We start from the raw sequence: 11,229 nt of genomic DNA on the forward strand, positions 1-11,229 counted from the left end.
CCCATTGTCAGATATTAAAGTCTCTACAATGCCATGCCTGGCAAAGGCTGCTTTCAGCTTGTGTATCACAGCTGCAGATGTGGTGCTGTGAAGCTTGTCGAGTTCGAAGTATCTGCTGTAGTAGTCCACTGTTATAATGTAGTCCTCGTTGTTCCACGTGAACAGATCGGTTGCCACGACCTGCCAGGGTCGGTCTGGGATACGGTGAGGTAACATTGGCTCTTTGGTGTTCGAGGGGCGTCGTTCAAGACAGGTGGGGCATTTACCAACCATGTCCTCTATTTGTTTGCACATTCCGGGCCAAAACAAAATGTCCCGTGCTCTCTGTTTGCACTTTTCCATGCCCATGTGTCCAGCATGGATCTTTGTCAAAATCTCTTCTCTGAGACTGGTAGGAATGATGATTTTCTCTCCTTTGAAAATGATTCCGTTGATCTGTGATAGTTCGTCACGATGGTTCCAGAACTCTGAGACGCTCTGAGGGCATTTTCTCCTCTCCTCAGGCCATCCTGACTGTATGACTTTCCTCAGCTGTGTGAGTTGTGTGTCTTTTTCTGTTTCTGCTCGGATCTCCTTCAGTTTTGTGTCACTAACTGGTAAGTTGCTGTACACAGTGTGCACCTGCATGTCCATGCCTTCACTGAGGCTGCTGTCCTTGTAGGTAAGAAACTTCCTGGAGAGTGTGTCTGCGACAGGGATGTCTTTGCCTGGACGGTGAGTGATTGTGAAGTCGTATTTTTGTAGTTGAAGGATCATTCTCTGTAGCCTTGGCGGGGCTGCGGCTAATGGTTTCCTCATGATTGACTCGAGGGGCTTGTGGTCTGATTCCACAATGACTTGTCGTCCATAGACATACTGATGGAAACGCTTACATCCGAACAGAATGGCGTACAGCTCCTTTTCGATTTGAGCGTAGTTGATTTCACAGTCTGTGAGAGATTTGGAAGCGTAGCCGATGGGTTTTCCTTCTTGCAGTAGCACTGCCCCTAGTCCATACTTTGACGCGTCCACCTGGAGTCTGAGCTCTTTGTTGGGGTCGTAGTAGGCAAGGATTGGTCCTGGTTCTCTCGTGATCAAGTCTTTCACTTTCTGGAAAGCGATGTCGTGTTGGTTGTCCCAGAGGAACTCACTGGACTGCTTTAGCAGCTGACGCAGGGGTGCATTAGCATTGGAGAGGCTGGGTGCGAACTTGGCTAAGTAGTTTACCATGCCAAGCACTGTTTCCAGCTCTGCGCGGTTCTTTGGTGGCTCCATTTCCTTTATGGCTGAGATCTTCTGCGGATCTGGCTTGATTCCATTCGCTGTGAGAAGATGTCCGAAGTAGCTGACCTCTGTAGCGCCGACTGTGCTCTTCTCGGGGTTGAGCCGGACTCCTCTCTCGCGGGACCTTTGCAGCATCGCGTTGAGGTTTCTGTCGTGTTCCTCTTTGGTTCGACCATAGACAAGGATGTCGTCCACAATTGCCACGACTCCGTCGAGGCCTTCGTACACCTCGTCGATCTTTCGCTGAAACTCGTCTTGGGCTGAGATAATCCCAAAAGGCAGGCGACGGAACCTGTAGCGTCCAAACGGTGTGTTGAACGTTGTGAGCTTAGATGACTCTTCTGTGAGCTTGATAGCCCAGTAGCCTGATCTGGCGTCCATGACACTGAAGTAGCGTGCGCCCGCTAGCTTGTGTGTGATGCCATCTAGCGTCGGTAAGGGGTAATGGGGGCGTTTGATAGCCTTGTTCAAGTCTCTTGGGTCGAGACATACTCTGAGCTTGCCTGTCCGTGGTTTCTCCACCACCACTAACGCGTTGACCCAATCCGTCGGTTCTGTAACCTTGGTGACGATGTCAGATTGCTCCATGCTCTCCAACTCTTTCTTCAGACGGGCGCGGAGAGCAAGTGGAATCTTTCTCGGTGGGTAGATCACAGGGGTTGCGTCTGGGTTAAGGTGAATGGTACATTCTCCTGGGAATAGTCCTATTCCTGTAAAAACATCAGCAAACTCCTCCATGACATTCTCTATCTCTACTGGTGCTGTCACTGATAAAACTAGCTTGATAAGGTCCATGTCTAAACATGCTTTAAGACCTAGCACTGCAGGTGCTCGAGTGTCAACAACGTAAAAGTCCAACATCATGTCCCTTTCCTTGTATTTGCATTTGAGAGTGCATGTGCCTTTTACTGGGAGCTGTTCACCACCATAACCAGTCAGTCTGCGCGTGGTGGGCTGTAGCTCACACTCAGATGTCAAGCTTCTGTACTTACTCAGAGGAATAATGTTTACTTGTGCACCAGTGTCTAGTTTGAATTTTAGCTCTGTGCCTTGTCTTCCTATCTCAATGTCAGCAAAGGCTTGCTCTGTCTCTGATATCTGACTTTTCTGTGTCACTGAATCAATAAACAGTTCATCAGCATTTGACTCTTTGATTGACATTTCATCTTCACTCACTGTATGTACTGTTTTTCCACGGTAAACTCTGCACACTTTTGCAAAGTGATTCCATTTTCCACATTTAGTACACTGTTTGCCTTTAGCTGGGCAATTCCCCTGTTCGCCATGCACTTTGTATCCACAATATCCACATGTTTTGGGGCGTTTGGAGTCTGTGTCGCTCTGTTTTGGAGTTCTGTCTGTCTCCGTTCTGAAACATGCTCTCTGGGCACTGGAGGTGTGCTTTGATGTCTGCCTGACTGCGTGCACTGCTTGTTCACGTGATGCGCTCGTGCTGCCGCCTGAAATGGTTTTCATCTGAACCTGTGCTAGCTCGTGAGATCTGGCTATGTCGATAGCTTTGTCCAGCGTTAACTCTGATCCAACATTCAAAAGTTTCTCTCTCACTCGCGGTGATTGTATTCCAAATACAATACGGTCCCTGACCATCTCATCCTTGTTTGCATAATCACAGTCTTTCACAAGCAGACGCAGCTCAGTGACAAACTGTTCAAACGATTCACTAGCGCCTTGTACTTTCTCATGGAATTTGTACCTAGCGAAAATTGTATTGGTCTTTGGCAAAACATATGCTTCAAAACGATCGTAGTATGTTTTCAGTACCTTTGATTCAGCCTCGGTAAGTGTCCATGTGTTGTAAATGTCTCTCCCTTTTTCACCGATCCAGAGGAGCAGGTAGCTGCACTTTCCCTCTTCTCCTCTTTCCTTCAGAGGACCCGTGAACATCAGCTCCACATGCTGTTTGAACTTACGCCATGCATCGGGTAGATTTGTAGACCCCCAATCCATTCGAGGTGAAGGAACTCCAGCAAAATCCATCTTTTAGTCCTTTTACTCTGACACCATGTCTTGTTTTGTACGCTTTGTACAAAATTATAAAATGCAGGACGACAGGATATTTATAAACGTAGCTCTTTATTAACTAGCTATAACTTGCATGTCCATGTGTCTCTGGCCATGATCATCTTAGAATGACCTCACCACCTGGGTGGTCTTAACCAATCATTGCACAGTATGATGCATCCAATTACAATTCAGTATGGTGACACATATGAATATTACACTCATCCCAAACCATCTCAATTGGGTTAAGGTCGGGTGATTGTGGAGGCCAGGTCATCTGATGCAGCACTCCATCACTCGTCTTCTTGGTCAAATAGCCCTTACACAGCCTGGAGGTGTGTTGGGTAGTCCCAAATGATAGTCCCACTAAGCGCAAACCAGATGGGATGGTGTCTCGCTACAGAATGCTGTGGTAGCCATGCTGGTTAAGTGTGCCTTGAATTCTAAATAAATCACTGACAGTGTCACTGGCAAAGCACCACGTCCTCCATGCTTCACAGGGAGGAACCACACGTGGAGATCATCCGTTCACCTACTCTGCGTCTCACAAAGACACAGTGGTTGGAACCAAAAATCTCTAATTTGGACTCATCAAACCAAAGGACAGATTTCCACCGGTTGAATGTCCATTGCTTGTGTTTCTTGGTCCAAGCAAGTCTCTTATTCTTATTGGTGTCCTTTAGTAGTGGTTTCTTTGCAGCAATTCGACCATGAAGGCCTGATTCACGCAGTCTCCTCTGAACAGTTGATGTTGAGATGTGTCTGTTACTTGAACTCTGTGAAGCATTTATTTGGGCTGCAATTTCTGAGGCTGGTAACTCTAATGAACTTATCCTCTGCATCAGAGGTAACTCTGGGTCTTCCTTTCCTGTGGCGGTCCTCATGAGAGCCAGTTTCATAATAGCGCATGATGGTTTTTGCGACTGCACTTGAAGAAACGTTCTTGAAATGTTCCGGATTGACTGACCTTCATGTCTTAAAGTAATGATGAACTGTTGTTTCTCTTTGCTTATTTGAGCTGTTCTTGCCATAATATGGACTTTGTCTTTTACCAAATAGGGCTATCTTCTGTATACCAACCCTACCTTGTCACAACAGAACTGATTGGCTAAAACACATTAAGGAGGAAAGAAATTCCACAAATTAACTTTTAACAAGGCACACCTGTTAATTGAAATACATTCCAGGTGATTACCTCATGAAGCTGGTTGAGAGAATGCCAAGAGTGTGCAAAGCTGTCATCAAGGCAAAGGGTGGCTACTTTGAAGAATCTCAAATATAAAATCTATTTTGTTTTGTTTAACACTTTTTTGGTTACTACATGATTCCATGTGTTATTTCATAGTTTTGATGTCTTCACTATTATTCTACAATGTACAAAATAGTACAAATAAAGAGAAACCCTGGAATGAGTAGGTGTGTCCAAACTTTTGACTGGTACTGTACATACATGCATACATAAACAGATAAATAAATACAGAAAAATGAAACAGAAGGCATTTGAAGCCAGTCTGGCACAAAGAGAAAATGTATGTGGGAGACAAGCCTATACACAATCTAAATACACAAGTACCATTTACCACATAGAAGATAAATATTTGTATAATTTAATTATAGGTAGCCCTTTTTCTTTTATTCCAGGCTTTATCTCAATATTTCGCAAACGGAAATACACAATGGACAAATAACAATTTTAGTTTCTCCTCATGGCTCAGCCACATAATGCCAGGGTATATCTAGTGTGCTTTCTGGAATAAGAGCAAGCGTATATCGTGGTAGAAAGGGCAATAGAAGATCAAATGAGTTTCATTCTCTATTTCTTCAAGGTCACAATAGTTACATAGTCTTTCCTGTGATAGTGTTCATTTGGATAGTCATCTATAGTAACATTACAGAATACTGAATATATTTGTTATCCAATATACATCCGTAAGTCACTTTGCATAAAAGTGTCTGCTAAATTATTTCAGGTAAAATAACAACCCAAAGTTTATCTCCCAGGACAAATGATCTAGCAACAGCAAGCTAGCTAAATGTCCATGAATGTTTCATGTGTGTTTTAACCTGTCCCCAAATTAATATAGTTGGTTCTCAGTTGGTTTTGGTATTTTAACCTGCGTGTCATGAAAGTGCCTGGGGGGATAGACAAAATCAACATGCGCACGCAGACGCACGTGCGGAGCCGGTTTGGTCAGCATGTTAGTTCAACTGTCGTACCCCATCAGAACCCAAAATATAAGATTGTTTTACTACAATGTTTGTAAACAAAGTTAATATAAAGAAACACTATATACTGTAGCCCCAAAACAGGTTTAAAATGATAATGTTGATATCATGGATGGTCAGTCCTTGCATCCATAGCTCTGTCTATGAATTTGAGAGTGGCTATATTTCTCCAGCCCCATCCCTCAGCTTTTCACCCAAACAGGGAGAAACCTTTGTTATCATTTCTAAAGCTGATTGCGGCTATAAGCAACATCTTAGTCGTGAATTCATTCCCTATCTTAGAATATTGGAATCTTAGAACTTCCCTTCCCATCCCTGACCCACATGCAGGAGTATGAGAAGTATGATGCATTGGAGCTCCTTGTCTCCATATCTCATACTGCAGTTGAAAGCGGACACCGGATTCCTTCCAGGAGTGGCTCCCAGCAGTCAAGGGCGTCTGAGCACCGTGCGTTTATAAACACACAGTGGGTCCGTCCCACACTGAAAACGTCAGGCACACACGTACACACACACACACACTTTAGTCAGACATAGGCAACAGGTACAATGTTTCCCCAAACCACAGATTTGAAATCATCTGTCCTTACCCCAAACTATTATTTAACGAGTCAAACTGATCCGAGATCTGTAGATACAAGTCACAACGGTTTCAGAGCCTATGCCCTCTAGCCACTCCTTTCTTCTCTTCACTGTCCTCAGATCAGTGCTTGGTGCAGACACTTACAATGACTGATTGCATTGCAGTCCTTTGTTAGTCAATGAGCTCACACACGATGAGAGACACTAGCAACGGTCATCAAAAATGTTAAAAGGTTTTAAAACCAATTCAAATAAATACAACAGTTGGACAATGGATGAAGATACTCCAGACTTTTTGCATTTTTTAAATCCATCAGATATTGACTGAATTATAGCACATAAAATATTTTACTGGCACAGACAAATAATGAATGGAGTTCAGGGATTTTAGTGGGAATTTAGGTATTACATTTATTGTAAAATGTCCTTTTTATGCACATACATTTTCTACTGGTATGAGATATATTTTTTATGTGTGTTAAAAGAAATACAATTATTTTAGTGTTAAAATAAGTACAATTGTATGTGTCTCATTTGCATACATACACACACTGGGTGAATTTGCATATATTAATAAAGTAACAGAAAGAAGTGGAACAGGGCTGCAACCACCAAACACTTGCTCTGTCTAGGCCTACCTGCACTCACCTGAGCTGTCTACACTGCCACCTTTTGCAGCAATTATAGCTGCAAGTCTCTTGGGGTATGTCTGTATAAGCTTGGCACATCTAGCCACTGGGATTTTTGCCCATTCTTCAAGGCAAAACTGCTCCAGCTCCTTCAAGTTGGATGGGTTCCACTGATGTACAGCAATCTTTAAGTCATACCACAGATTCTCAATTGGATTGAGGTCTGGGCTTTGACTAGGCCATTCCAATACATTTAAATGTTTCCCCTTAAACCACTTGAGTTTTGCTTTAGCAGTATGCTTAGAGTCATTGTCCTGCTGGAAGAATTTCCCTGTATTTAGCGCCATCCATCATTCCTTCAATTCTGACCAGTTTCCCAGTCCCTGCCGATGAAAAATCGGATGGTGTTCTCGGGGTGATGAGAGGTGTTGGGTTTGCGCCAGACATAGCGTTTTCCTTGATGGCCAAAAAGCTCAATTTTAGTCTCATCTGACCAGAGTACCTTCTTCCATATGTTTGGGGAGTCTCCCACATGCCTTTTATTTTTTTCTTTAAGCAATGGTTTTTTTCTGGCCATTCTTCCGTAAATCCCAGCTCTGTGGAGTGTACGGCTTAAAGTGGTCCTATGGGCAGATACTCCAATCTCCGCTGTGGAGCTTTGCAACTCCTTCAGGGTTATCTTTGGTCTATTTGTTGCCTCTCTGATTAATGCCCTCCTTGCCTGGTCCGTGAGTTTTGGCAAGTTTGTTGTGGTGCCATATTCTTTCAATTTTTTTATAATGGATTTAATGGTGCTCCGTGGGATGTTCAAAGTTTCTGATATTTTTGTATAACCCAACCCTGATCTGTACTTCTCCACAACTTTGTCCCTGACCTGTTTGGAGAGCTCCTTGGTCTTCATGGTGCCGTTTGCTTAGTGGTGTTGCAGACTCTGGGGCCTTTCAGAACAGGTGTATATATACTGAGATCATGTGACATATCATGTGACACTTAGATTGCACACAGGTGGACTTTATTTAACTAATTATGTGACTTCTGAAGGTAATTGGTTGCACTAGATCTTATTTAGGGGCTTCATAGCAAAGGGGGTGAATACATATGCACGCACCACTTTTCCGTTATTAATTTTTTTAGAATTTTTTGAAACAAGTTATTTTTAGAATTTCACTTCACCAATTTGGACTATTTTGTGTATGTCGATTACATGAAATCCAAATAAAAATCTGTTTAAATTACAGGTTGTAATGCAACAAAATAGGAAAAACACCAATGGGGATGAATACTTTTGCAAGGCACTGTATACATACTTTACATTGTTTGTGAGATCAGACATAATATCACTATAATCCGAGTGTTCATTATCGGAAGTTGCTTTCATTTGAGTGCATCTAATTTCTAAACATTTCAACTGTATTAAATTATTACTTTTTTCAAGTCCACAAAAAATGAACATCAAAGTTATGTTATCTTTCTCTTTCTTGTGATGTAAGTGTCGAGACGATGCGTTAAATCCCCAACGAAGCTTTAGCGTTCTTATAGATGAAACAGAAAGACAATGTATTCCATTGAGCCCATTTCAGCCATTTCCAGGTTGTGTTTGACAGGTCATTACAAACATTTCTGCAGTTGTAACGTTAATGGGAAAAAACGACAGGCACAATCAAGAGTATGAAAGAGTCGCAGGAGTAAAATCAAAGCAATCAAGTGGATTTTGCAAACACAGGAAATAGATGGCTGAAAAAGACAGATCCTCAGGTGGGTGTTGCATGTGCATTTCTAGACTCACTACACAAGTGGAGTATACTTCAAGGTCATACATATACCTAACCTTGTGAAAGTGAAAGCAATTAATGTGTCATTGATTCCTTAGCAGAAAAATAGAAAGAAAAGGTACAAAATCCCCTAGAATAGGTTGGTGTTAATACACATTATACCCTGATTGTGTGTGTGTGTCTTTTTGACCAGCCGACTGTGGTGGCAGCTGGGTTGCAGGATGTGGGGCTAAGCCCTCACCCCTTCCTCCCCCTCTCCACACACACACACAGAACACACACATACAGACAAACATAACACATCCCCACACACATAAACTCTCCTTACTGGGCTATAAGCTGGCACGCTTGGGCATGCAGGCTGCAGCTGGCACCACCGGCTGGAGCGAGGCATGGCACCCAGGCAGGGCACCCAGAGAGGGCACCCAGCCATGGCACACTGGCTGGCTAGATTGGACAAGGGGTCACTGAGCTTGGCTGGCACAGGAGCTTCCCCTGGGCACTGTGGCATAGCCTGGCCCCCACCCTCTGCTGCCTGAGGTAGGCACCGACATGGAGGGTAAACACTGGTGCAACAGAGAGACATGGAAACAGTTGGATTTTCTGGGGAAACTGTGCTTCTTTTAAGGTTGTGTGTACAGGCGTATGTGAGTGCATGCATGCTTGTGTGGTGGGAAAACAAATCTTGGTGTGATTTTTTTGTATTAACCAATAAAATATAAATATCTTTATAAAATATTATACTGAACAAAAATATAAACGCAACATGCAACAATTTCAAAGATTTAACTGAGTTACAATTTAACTGCCAAATTCTCTAAAACAATGTTGGAGGTGGCTTATGGTAGAGAAATTAACATTAAATTATCTGGCAACAGCTCTGGTGGACATTCCTGCAGTCAGCATGCCAATTGCAGGCTCCCTCAAAACATGAGACATCGTTGGCATTGTGTTGTGTGACAAAACTGCACATTTTAGAGTGGCTTTTTATTGTCGCCAGCACAAGGTGCACCTGTGTAATGATCATGCTGTTTAATCAGCTTCTTGATGTGCCACACCTGTCAGGTGGATGGATTGTCTTGGCAAAGGAGAAATGCTCATTAACAGGGATGTAAACAAATGTTTGCAGAAAACTTGAGAGAAATAAGCTTTTTGTACGTATGGAACATTTCTGGGATCTTTTAAAATGTTATACATTTATTAGCATTTTAATGAGGGAAATAAGTATTTGACCCCCTCTCAATCAGAAAGATTTCTTGCTCCCAGGTGTCTTTTATAGAGATAACGAGCTGAGATTAGGAGCACACTCTTAAAGGGAGTGCTCCTAATCTCAGTTTGTTACCTGTATAAAAGACACATGTCCACAGAAGCAATCAATCAATCAGATTCCAAACTCTCCACCATGGCCAAGACCAAAGAGCTCTCCAAGGATGTCAGGGACAAGATTGTAGACCTACACAAGGCTGGAATGGGCTACAAGACCATCGCCAAGCAGCTTGGTGAGAAGGTGACAACAGTTTGTGCGATTATTCGCAAATGGAAGAAACATCTAGAAATGTCAATCTCCCTCGGCCTGGGGCTCCATGCAAGATCTCACCTCGTGGAGTTGCAATGATCATGAGAACGGTGAGGAATCAGCCCAGAACTACACGGGAGGATCTTGTCAATGATCTCAAGGCAGCTGGGACCATAGTCACCAAGAAAACAATTGGTAACACACTACGCCGTGAAGGACTGAAATCCTGCAGCGCCCGCAAGGTCCCCCTGCTCAAGAAAGCACATATACAGGGCCGTCTGAAGTTTGTCAATGAACATCTGAATGATTCAGAGGAGAACTGGGTGAAAGTGTTGTGGTCAGATGAGAACAAAATAGAGCTCTTTGGCATCAACTCAACTCGCCGTGTTTGGAGGGGGAGGAATGCTGCCTATGACCCCAAGAACACCATCCCCACTGTCAAACATGGAGGTGGAAACATTATGCTTTGGGGGTGTTTTTCTGCTAAGGGGACAGGACAACTTCACCGCATCAAAGGGACGATGGACTGGGCCATGTACCGTCAAATCTTGCGTGAGAACCTCCTTCCCTCAGCCAGGGCATTGAAAATGGGTAGTGGATGGGTATTCCAGCATGACAATGACCCAAAACACACGGCCAATTCAACAAAGGAGTGGCTCAAGAAGAAACACATTAAGGTCCTGGAGTGGCCTAGCCAGTTTCCAGACCTTAATCCCATAGAAAATCTGTGGAGGGAGCTGAAGGTTAGAGTTGCCAAACGTCAGCCTCGAAACCTTAATGTCTTGGAGAAGATCTGCAAAGAGGAGTGGGACAAAATCCCTCCTGAGATGTGTGCAAACCTGGTGGCCAACTACAAGAAACGTCTGACCTCTGTGATTGCCAACAAGGGTTTTGCCACCAAGTACTAAGTCATGTTTTGCAGAGGGGTCAAATACTTATTTCCCTCATTAAAATGCAAATCAATTCATAACATTTTTGACATGCGTTTTTCTGGATTTTTTCATTGTTATTCTGTCTCTCACTGTTCAAATAAACCTACCATTAAAATTATAGACTGATCATGTGTTTGTCAGTGGGCAAACGTACAAAATCAGCAGGGGATCAAAAAATTTTTTCCCTCACTGTAACTACAGTTTGCCAGCCATTTTGTATAGGCAAAAGAACACCCCTGCTAGTGACCACTAGTATGGGCAGGCCAGAGATCACATATGTGTACCAG

Source organism: Coregonus lavaretus (genome assembly GCF_964263955.1).
Source record: "Coregonus lavaretus genome assembly, chromosome: 33".
In the NCBI taxonomy this organism is placed as follows: Eukaryota; Metazoa; Chordata; class Actinopteri; order Salmoniformes; family Salmonidae; genus Coregonus; species Coregonus lavaretus.